The following is a 13,040-nucleotide window of genomic DNA, read 5'->3' on the forward strand; positions in this document are numbered from 1 at the left end:
TTTCTATTTATATATTTTGTAGCATTTTAATTTCTATTCCTAGTGGAAATATAATATCCAAACTCATTTTCACCTAATGCATGTATTCATAAATTTCATTTATATGGATCACAATTTATCAATCACATCATCTATTTAACATTCACAATTTCTTATCTAATTTATCACACCATCTCACATGTCACTTAGGTTTAAGCATTTTCATTTTTACTCATAATGGGGACATAAGTCCCAAATATCATTTGCACATCATTTACACCTTCAACATTTCACTTATAGTAATTACAAATCACATTTCAAATTATAGTGGCAATGTCTCATAGGTTCTATTTGTGATAAGAATATAAATCCTAACTACCTATTCATATAATTCAAGTGTTCATTAAATCATTTAAGAGGGGTACCATTAGCAATTTAGGTTTTGATTCTTTGCATTTAATGTCATTGTGGTTACTATTCACATTACTATTTATGTAAATTTTGACTATTTAATAAATAATAGGAATAAAAATTCAAAACACATGGTCATACCACATTTTGGGTTTTAAGTTTGTTGGCATTAGTTGCTAATTGCAATTCAAAGCTTCTTAGAAGTATTTCCAAAATTTTAGATTTTGTCACCTATGTTTACTATCCTATTGAACCAATCTATAGTAGAATTTTGGCTAACTTTTCTTCACCAAAGTTGTTTCTTAATGTATCTACTTTAATTTCCTTTTTGAATCACTCTATTTAGAGTTTTATAGCTCAAGTTATGGCATTTTTACCATAACTGGCTGGATTGGTCAATGTCCAGATTTTTTGGGCAAATTTGGTTCTGGCAGTTTTGATGAGCTAAATTTGGTTAGCAATTTGATTAAGTTATGGTCAGAATTTGAGTTTCTGTTCTTCATTAAAGTTGTTCTACTATATCTAATCTTTTCATGGGTTCAGGAATCAGGTCATTTGGATTTCTCTATACAAAGTTATGCCCATTTGAACAATCACTGTTCATATGATCATTTTTTCCAGGTTCAGATTTTTGTTACCCAGATTCAAGTCAATTTTTATTCACTTTGTGTTGTTTTTCTGGGTAGGGTCTCTTCATGAAAAATGTGAAATTATGTCCCTAGTTTTTCCTCCAATTAGCCTTACACCAATTAAAGCTACACAAGTCAACTTATGGCTGCCCAAACCCATTGGACTCAAAGTCTAGAATTTCCAGCAAAAGGGTAGTACCTCCAATTCCTAATTCAATACCACAATCACTTTCATTTTAAGGTCAAACCATATCAAGTGGTCACTAATTGACCATTAGAACTCCAATTAAGCATCAAAGCACAAAATCTCTAATTTATTCACAAACCCTAACCCTCACAATCCATAATTACATCCAACACATACCAATCAACATCTAACTCAAATCTACTCATCAAAAACCACTTCTAAGCAAATAAATTCAACCAAATCAATAAATTCCAACCTCCTTCCATGGCTGCCAAAATTCATAATGTTCATACATGTGCATTTTATTTCATTTTCTTACAATTTCTAACTCAATTTAAGTCCCTAACATAGAATAAAGAGAGAAAGAGGTAAGAATTAGCACTAACCTCAACTTGACCAATTCCTTAACTTGTAAATCTTCAATTTCTTTGCCTTTCTTAGCTACCAATAGGTTTCCCAAGGTGCAAGGTCAATTTTTAACGAAGACAACTATGTGTTTTAGGGTAAGAAACTTGGGAGAATCAAGTTAGAAGAGATGAAAATGGTGGAGAGGGTGGCTTCATGGGTTTCGACGATGGAGGACTAAAGGAAGAAGATGAATGGTTTTGGTTTATTTGACTTTCTTTTTATCTTTTTATATGAGCTTGTCTATTTTTGATTGGTTAGAAATTTTTTTGATGATGTCATTCTTGTGCAATGCTTATGTAATAAATATTATTTGAATTTCATTTCTTTTATTTTCTTTTCTTATTTTCTTTTCTCACTTCTAATTAAATTTTCATCAATATTAATTCATATTTTATGACATAAACTTCACTCACTTAAATGGACAAGTTGGTCAAAATTCATCTTTGAAGGTGAAATGACCAAAATGCCCTTCGTTTTGTTTAATGAGCTAAAATTGTCTGTACCGATTTACTTAATTTTTCTTATATTTTCTTGGCATTCTATTATCACCGAAACCTCAGTAATCCTTCACTTAAGTCCGAATAATTATTTCACAAGGTTTCTCATTGGTCTAAGGTTGCCAACTGTCTTCATAGTCGCTTCCCGTTAGGGTCACCCATCGCCGTAGCTTCGGCTCATTTAACTTCTTTGCATTTCATCTCTTAAATTTTTCCTTAATTTTTCTTGTTATTATTTAGATTATTTATGACTCGTCACTTTAGTTTAAATATAGTTACAGATATTTTGACTGTCCGGACAGACATTGGTCACCGGAACAGTAGAATGTATGGATTACCTAATGTGTGGGTATTACAAGTGTCCAGCGTGTCACCTCACTCCACAGTGCATTTTGGTAGAGTCCACCAGACCACAGTAGTGTATTTTATACATTGTAAATGTTCATTAAATTTTGTAATGTAAATTATGAATTTATGGAATTACATTTGTGGATGATGTAAATTATAAATTTTTGTAATAAATTGTACATTGATGTAAATTAATGAAATTTGATATTTCATACATAAATTAAGCATGAATGGATATGTATGGAAATTGTTACATAAATTGAATTTGAGATGATGATAAAAGTATATGAATTGATATGAAATATTTTTAAACAGGTGAATAGTATTGTTGACCCCGTGTAGCTCAAAATGAGCATTGATTTTGATGATAACAAAACTCAAATAGAATCTATCTAACCCAACTTTAAAGTGATGTGTAGATTCTTTCTATTCTTTATAAAAGAACCTTTGAAGTTGCACCTAAGAAGGAAGAATACTCAAAGGCATTTCAAGATAAATCCAAGATGAGAAAAGAACAAGATTATGAAAGCCAAGACTCAAAGTAAAGGTAGGAAAGTCATAGAGTTAGAAATTGAGTCTTAGTACTTATGTGAAAAGAATAGATGAGAGTTTGGTCAAATGGAGCTCAAAAATGAAACTTTATTTTCTGATTACTTTTTCTCATCATGACCTTGGACACTGCTATTGGAACTTATTTTTTTTTTCTTAAGGTCTAAATCATTTTTTAATATTACAAGTTGAGACATACAGCTGTTGACTTAGTTTGCTAACTGCTTTGCTAAAATATTAGTTTGCTAATATGTTTGCTAAAACATTAGTTTACTAACTAGTTTACTGCTGTTGCCAAAATTTCATTAGTTTGCTAAATGATCAGAGTTGCTCAACTTCGCACAAAAAGACAAAATAACGGCCATTTTGTTTTGAGCAGTGTGTATAACATTCCAAAAAGGTTTCAAATGGTCTAAAATGATTTGGGACTATAAATACACCTTCTTCACTTTATTTTACACTTGATGAAAGCTTACATTTGAACTCCAACTTTGATTTTTCATTTATTGATTTCATTCAAGAGCTTTAAAGTCTTTGAGCTTCCATTGGCAAATCAACTCATCTCTTCTTCATATTTTGATTTGTATTGAGTAAGAGTGAGTGTTAAACATTAAGTTGCATTTAAGAGAGGTTGTACAAGCACCTATTAAAGCTTAAGAGAGAGTAAGTGCTTGAGATAGCACTTGTCGAAGGTTCAAGCTGCCTTGGTAAAAGCTTAGTGTTGAAAAAGTGTAAAGGGCTTTTGGTCTCTTGCCTTTAAAAGAGCAAATAGTGGAGAGAAGACTCAAAGAGGATTCTTTGAGAGAGTGGATGTAGGCTAGTTAAGCCAAACCACTATAAAAATCATTGTGTTTGATCTCTCTAACCTTAACCTCTTTACTTTTGTGCAATTTAATTTTTATACATGACCTTGAATGTTGATTGAATTTATTGAGTTGGTATATTTGAGGATTTATGAGTATGATGAAAAATTAGTTGAATGTTTTGTGATGCATGTTTTGATAGCTATAAAATATTGATTAAAGCTTGACTTGTAACTTAGAGACACTTTATTGAAATACATATCACTGTCATTATATATTAAGAAGCATCTAGTTGAACAAAGCCACAATTTTTCATTAGGCTACAAGCAAGGGCCGAAAAATTGTTAAAGTCCAATTCACCCCCCTCTTGGAATATTTTGGGACAACAAATTGGTATCAGAGCTTGTCTCTCTTGCTTAGGGTGTTACAACCTTAGAGTGATCCACAATGGCTGGTTCATCTAGCAATACTGCCGGTATACCCGCACCACTAGCTGAAGGCTACTCAATCACTAGACCACCACTCTTCAATGGCACTAATTATTCATTTTGGAAAGTAAGAATGAGAAATTTCATACAATCTGTAGATATTGATGCATGGAGAATTATTAAAAATGGTCCACATGTTCCTTAAAAGAATGGTCCAGGAACTACAAAAGTTCCAAAACATGAAGATGAATATGATGACAATGATTGGAAGAAAATTTCTATAAATGCTAAAGCTATTAATATTTTGCATTGCTCACTTGACCTTAATGAATACAATCGTGTTTTAGGATGTCAATCTGCTAAGGAAATTTGGGATAAGCTTGAAGTTACTTATGAAGGAACTGATGTCGTCAAAGAGTCCAAAGCAAACCTTCTTATTCGAGATTATGAGCTATTTGAAATGAAGCCAGGAGAATCAATTGCGGATATGAGTACAAGGTTTACCGATCTTGTAAATCTTCTCAAAGCACTTGGTAAAAGATTTGAGGAAGCTGAACTTGTGAAGAAAATTCTTAGATCACTTCCAAAATCTTGGGAAGCAAAGACTACAGTTATCCAAGATACCAAGGATTTTAAAACATTCACTTATGATGAACTTATTGGATCTCTCATTGCACATGAGATGGTATATAAGAAAGATGAAGTTGAAAATGAGCAGAAAAAGAAGAAAAGCATTGCTCTTAAGTCAAACAAAGATGAAGATAAGAAGAAAGGAGTTGCATTCAAAGCTGACTCCAGTGACAACTCAAGTGCTTCAAGTGATGATGATGATGAAATGGCTATGCTTGCAAGAAAATTCAAAAGAGCTTTCAAGAAGGGAGGAAACAAATACAAGAAATTCTTGAAAAAGTATACTCCCAAGGATAAACATTTCATGGATTCAAAAGAAGAAATTGTATGTTATGAGTGTCACAAACCTGGACATATCAAGCCCAAATGTCCATTACTCAAAAAGAAGAAAGGAAAAGAAGATAGGAGCAAGAAAGCTATGAAAGTAGTATGGAGCAACAGTGAAGAATCTTCAAATGATGAATCAAGTGACAAAGAGACTGCTCTTCTTTGTATGATGGCACTTGAAGAGAAAGTCGAGAGTTCACAAAAGGAAGAAGAAAGTGACAATGAGGTAAACTCTTATGAATCTCCAAATGTAGAAGAACTTGAACTTGCATTTGCTATAGTATATGATGAGTATAGAAATTACAAGAGAAAATGCAATAGAATGAATTTAGAGATTGAATCATTGAGATCACAAAATATTGCCATGTCCAATGTGTATAAAGAAAATGAATTTTACAAAGGACAAATTGCCTTGTTTAAAGAACTAGATTTAGAGTTGAAAATATCAAAAGAAACTTGTGAAATGCTCATTGAGAAAAATAAAGTTCTTGAAGCTAAAGTAAAGTCTTAGACAAATGATTTGGCAAAATTTACAAAAGGAAAAGAAACTCTAGATGTACTTCTTGGAAACCAAAGAATTTCAAATGAAAAGTATGGAATTGGTTTTGATGGTTTCATAAACTATGGTAAATATAAGAATCATTGCATTAAAGCATCTATATCCTCCTTGCCTAATGTTACATGTTATTATTGCAATAAAAGAGGTCATATGATTAGTTCTTGTGCACTTAGGAAGGATCTTCTTAAGGTGAAGAAGGTATGGGTGCCAAAGGGAACCTTACCTAAGGTCACTGACCCCCAAGGACCCAAAGTTGCTTGGGTACCTAAAGCTGAGTGATTAAATTTCAGGTTTGTTTCAAAGGGATAAAGGAAAGTGAAAAATGGTATATAGATAGTGGTTGTTCAAAGCACATGACTGGTGAAAAGGACAAGTTTTCAAAAATTACAATGGAAGATGGAGGACATGTAAAATTTGGAGATAAAGGGAAAGGAAAAATAATTGGAAATAGCACAATTGGAACCAACCCTTGTATTGAAGATGTGTCGCTTGTTGAAGGATTGAAATACAACTTGCTAAGTGTAAGCCAACTTTGTGATAAAGGTTTTGAGGTAAAGTTCACTTCTTCTTTATGTACAACCAATAATTTAGATAATGACACATTGTTCATTGCCAATAGATCCAATAATGTTTACTTGCTTGACATGAATAATTTTGAAACTAATCATGGTACATGTCTAGTATCTTTTGATAACTCTAGTTATTTGTGGCATAGAAGACTGGGTCATGCAAGCATGCATACACTCTCAAAATTGTCTAAGAAAGAACTTGTTAATGGTCTTCCTAAGATTAATTATGAAAATGAATTTCAATGTAGAGCATGTGCACTAGGAAAGCATACTAGAGCATCTTTTAAATCTAAAAATATTGTGTCTACCACTAGGCCATTAGAATTGCTTCATCTTGATTTATTTGGACTTGTAACTCCTACTAGTCTTGGTGGGAAGTCATATGCTTTAGTTATTGTTGATGACTATTCAAGATATACATGGACATTCTTCCTTGCTCACAAGGATGAGACTTTTGAAAAATTCACCTCTTTTAGTAAAATGGTTCAAAATGAAAAAGGATTTTGCATCACATATATAAGAAGTGACCATGGAATTGAATTTGAAAATCATTTATTTGAGAAATATTATGATGAATATGGAATCAACCATAATTTTTCAGCTCCTAGAACACTACAACAAAATGGGGTAGTAGAAAGGGAAAATAGGACTTTGCAAGAAATGACTAGAACTATGTTGAGCGAAAATAATTTGCCAAAGTACTTTTGGAATGAAGCTGTTAATACATCTTGCTATGTGTTGAATAGAGTTTTGATTAGACCAATTTTGAAAAAGACCTCCTATGAGCTGTGGAAAGGAAGAAAACCAAATATCTTATATTTCAAAGCATTTGGTTGTAAGTGCTATATTTTAAATAACAAGAAGGATAACTTAAAGAAATTTGATGCTAAATCCGATGAAGGAATCTTTCTTGGATATTCAACAAAGAGTAAAGCCTATAAAGTGTTCAATAGAAGAACTTTAGTTATTGAGGAAACTATTCATGTTTTGTTTGATGAGACTAACCCTTCTATCAGAAGGAAAAATGTTTGTGATGATAATAATGAGCAGGTTTTTGGAAAAGAAAATATAATATCAAGTCAAGAAACGGAACAAATTGATGACAAAGATGAAGAAACTCAAGGAGAAACCACAATTGATGTCCATAATGCTAATGAAGATCAAATCAATGAAGAAATGCCAAATTTGGAAGAATTACAAGTAAATGAGCCCCAACATGAAGATTTACCTAAAGAATGGAGATTCCATAGAAATCATCCCCAAGAAGACATTATTGATGATCCATCTCAGAGGATGATGACTAGAGCACAATTGAGAAGATATTTTGGTAATGTTGCTTTTGTTTCACAAATTAAACCTAAATGTTTTGAAGATGCTCAAAATGATGAAAGTTGGATTCTTGCCATGCAAGAAGAACTAAATCAATTTGAGAGAAATAAAGTTTGGAATTTAGTGCCTAAACCAAAAGATCATTCAATTATTGGTACTAAATGGGTTTTTAGAAAAAAAAGGATGAAAAAGGCAATGTTGTTAGAAACAAAGCTAGACTAGTGGTTCAAGGCTACAATCAAGAAGAAGGGATTGATTTTGATGAAACCTTTGCTCCGGTTGCTAGAATTGAAGCTATTAGAATGTTGTGTGCCTTTGCATGTTACAAGGACTTTATGCTTCATCAAATGGATGTCAAGAGTGCATTTTTAAATGGTTATATTGATGATGAAGTGTATGTTGCACAACCTCTAGGCTTTGAAAATCATGAGCATCCAAATCATATTTATAAACTTACTAAAGCTTTATATGGTTTAAAACAAGGTCCTAGAGCATGGTATGAAAGGCTTAGTAAATTTCTTTTACAAAATGATTTCCAAAGAGGCAAAGTGGACACAACACTTTTTATTAAGAAACATCATAATGATATGCTCATTGTGCAAATTTATGTTGATGATATAATTTTTGGTGCTACTAACGAATCTCTTTGCAAGAAATTTTCTAAGATTATGCAGAATGAATTTGAAATGAGCATGATGGGTGAGCTCACATTCTTCCTTGGACTTCAAATTAAGCAAATGAAAGATGGCATCTCCATAAATCAATCAAAGTACATCAAGGATATGCTAAAGAAATTTAAAATGGAAGATTTGAAGAGCATGGGCACTCCTATGAGTTCAACAATTAAATTGGACAATGATGAAAAAGGTAAAGAAGTAGATACCAAGCTTTATAGAGGTATGATTGGCTCTCTTTTGTACCTTACTGCATCTAGACTAGACATACACTTTAGTGTTTGCTTGTGTGCAAGATTTCAATCGTGTCCAAAAGATTCCCATCTAAGTGCAGTTAAAAGGATCTTTAGATACCTCATTGGCACATACTCAATTGGTTTATGGTATCCAAAATGTGAATCATTTAATCTTGTTGGTTATAGTGATTCCGATTTTGCTGGAAGTAGATTGGATAGAAAAAGTACTTTAGGTACTTGTCAATTTCTTAGTCTTGTACTAGTTTCTTAGCACAGTAAGAAACAAACTTCAGTAGCTTTATCTACAGCTGAGGCAGAATATATAGCTACTGGTAGTTGTGTTGCTCAAATTTTATGGATGAAACAACAATTGGAAGATTTTGGTTTAAAATATAATCTTGTTCCAATTAGGTGTGACAACACAAGTGCCAAAAACTTGATCAAAAATCCAGTCCAACACTCAAGAACAAAACATATTGAGATCAGACATCATTTTATTAGAGATCATGTTTAAAATGGAAATATCAAAATAGAATTTGTTGCCTCTGAAGATCAACTTGCTGGTATTTTTACAAAACCACTTAATGAGGAAACCTTTTGTAAAATTAGAAGGGAAATTGGTATGAGTGAACCACTTGCTTGAAATTTAAGTCATAGTAATTACATATATTTGCATTTTATCCAATGTGAGTAATTTGCTGTGATATAAGTTTGCTAAGAAAACTCTAAAGAACATTAGCTAACTTGTTTGCATACTCGAGAAATTAGTTTACTAAGTTGTATGCTAATGTCGCGTAACTAAAAATTAGTTTGCTATATCATGTACTGTTCAAATTTCAAACCAAAAAGTGATTGTGCTTGAAACTCTCTGCGTGTCCAGCAATGCACTTACCTATTCACATTTAGTATCACATTCTCAGTGCTGTGTCAGACATATAGAAATATATATTTGTGCATATAGAGATAGATATATTTGAAATTAAAAAAAAAAGGGGAATAAGTTCAGATGAAGTACACTGGAATAGAAAAGCGCGGGACTCAAGAAAACTTAAAACCTCTGCTACACGAAACCGTCACCCATTTTTCCTCTCTCCTCTGCATTGGCTTACGACATTACACCTCCAAAAATTTTCTTTCCGGTAAATCTAACCCATTTTCATCAGACCGCTCATCTCTCTCTTCTCTCCTTCATTCATCACTGCCCTGAAAGCCATTTTAGATTTCACCATTTTTTATTTTTCATCGATGGCTCGCACTAAACGCAAATCCCCTGCTGCTGCTGCTACTTCGTCATCCTCATCTGTATCTGACGATCTCCCTGTCGCCGCATTACGGAAGAAATTGAAAGAAAAGAAGAACTCACCTGAACCTGAATCAACTGGTGCATCCTCTGACCCATCTAAGGTTGTCGAACCCACTGTATCGGCACCAGAAAAGAAAAAGAGGAGAAAAATGGGAGGGATTGATACCCAACGCAAAAAGGGTGCTGCCCAATCTTCGGGTTCTGTGGATAAAGCGCTGCTTGACTGTAAATTCATCAAATGGGATTACTTTGGTCAGGTAAATTTTCAATTCAAAGAACTTTTTGAGTTTCAAGAATGGATGACTGTTTGTGAGTGTACAAATGCGTATTACACTAGACTGGTTCAAGACTTTTATAGAACTCTAAAAACAGTTGTTAACGAAGACAAATTTGAAGTTGTTTTGAATGATAGTGTGTATGTTGTTTCTGTTGAAATGATTGCTAAGGCTTTGAACTTGCCTAATGATGGAAATAAAATCTCCACTCATAGAGATGTTGCTAGGGTTCCAAGCTTTAACTTGGCTGAGTTTGAAAATGAAGTCTTCCCTGCCAACACTGCCACCAATGAAAAGTCCACTAGCACAAAAGCTTTTCAACATATTAAAATCATTCACAGTATGGTAAACTACATTTTTTGTCCTAAGTCTGGCAGCTATGGTTATTTGAGTTACCTGGATATGTGCATCATGTGGCACATTGCTAACAAAGTAAGGATGAATTTGGCTTATTTGATTTTCAAGAATATGTGCAAAGCTTATGGGATTGGAAAATTGCCTTATGCACATCTCTTGACTGCTTTGTTTAAAGAACTGAATGTAAATGTCTCTAAGGAAAGTTCTAGGATAGATTTGATTGTGCTTAGAGAAATTCACTCTGACACTGATGGAAGAAAGAAAAGGTTTGAAAAAGGTGGTTCTTCCTCAGCTAAGGTTGGTTCAGATTCTACAAATGAGTTTATGAGTGAGCTTCAAGGGCTAAAAACTGCTATTAATGAGCAATTTAGTACAACCCATCAGTCCATTGAACTTCTGAGAAAATTTGTGGATGTGGTTGACTACAAAGTGAGTCACTTGCTTACTCAAAATGAGGAATTGAAGAAACTGATTGTGGATCTTCAGCAGGCCAAGGAAACTGGTTTCCCAACCAAAGTTGAGACTGCTATACCTGCAAATGATGCCTCATCTCCAGCCACTCAAGTCTCTACTCATGGTACTGATAGGGGTGAAGGTAATAAGGTTGGTGAGTCTCCAGCTGCTGTGGCACATGAAAGTGAACAAGTGGTTGAATCTGAAATTGAACCTGCAGCTGAAGCCCCTATTGAACATACTAGTGAATAGGTTGTTGAACCTGAAGTTGGACCTGAAACTGATGTCCCTATTGAGCATGGCAGTGAAAAAGTTGTAGAACCCGAAAGTGAGCCAGCTGTTGAACCTCCGAGTGATCCACTTCTGGAACCTGCAGCTGCCTCTACACAGCAGAAGGAAGCCTCTCTAAAGGATCACCAAGAGAGTGCTCCATCTCAACTATCTACAGCTGCTGCACCTATAGCCAAGAAAGGTAGAAAAAGATCTAAGTCTACCGTGTCAAATCCACACCAGTCCCTAGCTGCTGCCCTTCAACCACCATCTGATGAAGATGAAGCACAGAAGCATGACCAGTTGGTTGACCAAGGTTCTCAGCACCCTGCTGCTAAATCCACCAGGAAGAAGATGGTGCCTTCCAAAGCCACTCGTAGAAGCAAAAGACTTAATGATTAGCATAAAATTTGAATTTTAGTTTCCTATCTGCATTTTTAGTTTACTAGTCTGTTTGCTACTATTGTTGACTGCCTTTTTAGTTTGCTACTGTTTACCTTACTGCATTTAAAGTTTGGGCTAACATGATTCTTTTTGGGTTATTTTCTCCTGTTTCCTTTTTGAATGATGACAAAAAGGGGGAGAATAGAATGGAAGTATGTTTATATGCATAGGATGGATATGTGTTTATACTTTGCAAGTACTTTGAAAATGGAAGCATGCTTATGTGCATATTATTTTTGAGAATATTATGAATATCTTATGAACATGCTTTATAGCATAAACTCAGGGGGAGCATTTGTATAGCAAATAAATTTCTTGGAAATTATGTGCATATATTTAGGGGGAGCACTTTTGGCATACTATCTTGCTTGGATTCACATAAACTTTCACACACTTTTATTTTTGATTGTTGATTCAATTGAGTTTTATCATCATAAAAAAGGGGGAGATTGTTAACCCCGTGTAGCTCAAAATGAGCATTGATTTTGATGATAACAAAACTCAAATAGAATCTATCTAACCCAACTTTAAAGTGATGTGTAGATTCTTTCTATTCTTTATAAAAGAACCTTTGAAGTTGCACCTAAGGAGGAAAAATACTCAAAGGCATTTCAAGATAAATCCAAGATGAGAAAAGAACAAGATTATGAAAGCCAAGACTCAAAGTAAAGGTATGAAAGTCAAAGAGTTAGAAATTGAGTCTTAGTACTTATGTGAAAAGAATATATGAGAGTTTAGTCGAATGGAGCTCAAAAATGAAACTTTATTTTATGATTACTTTTTCTCATCATGACCTTGGACACTGCTATTGGAACTTATTTTTTTTTTCTTAAGGTCTAAATCATTTTTTAATATTACAAGTTGAGACATGCAGCTATTGACTTAGTTTGCTAACTGCTTTGCTAAAATATTAGTTTGCTAAAACATTAGTTTACTAACTAGTTTACTGCTGTTGCCAAAATTTCATTAGTTTGCTAAATGATCAGAGCTGCTCAACTTCGCACAAAAAGACAAAATAACGGCAATTTTATTTTGAGTAGTGTGTATAACGTTCCAAAAAGGTTTCAAATGGTCTAAAATGATTTGGGACTATAAATACACCTTTTTTACTTCATTTTACACTTGATGAAAGCTTACATTTGAACTCCAACTTTGATTTTTCATTTATTGTTTTCATTCAAGAGCTTTAAAGTCTTTGAGCTTCCATTGGCAAATCAACTCATCTCTTCTTTATAGTTTGATTTGTATTGAGTAAGACTGAGTGTTAAAACATTAAGTTGTATTTAAGAGAGGTTGTACAAGCACCTATTGAAGCTTGAGAGAGAGTAAGTGCTTGAGATAACACTTGTCGAAGGTTCAAGCTGCCTTGGTAAAA

The sequence above is a fragment of the Hevea brasiliensis genome, chromosome 14 (assembly GCF_030052815.1).
Source record: "Hevea brasiliensis isolate MT/VB/25A 57/8 chromosome 14, ASM3005281v1, whole genome shotgun sequence".
In the NCBI taxonomy this organism is placed as follows: domain Eukaryota; kingdom Viridiplantae; phylum Streptophyta; class Magnoliopsida; order Malpighiales; family Euphorbiaceae; genus Hevea; species Hevea brasiliensis.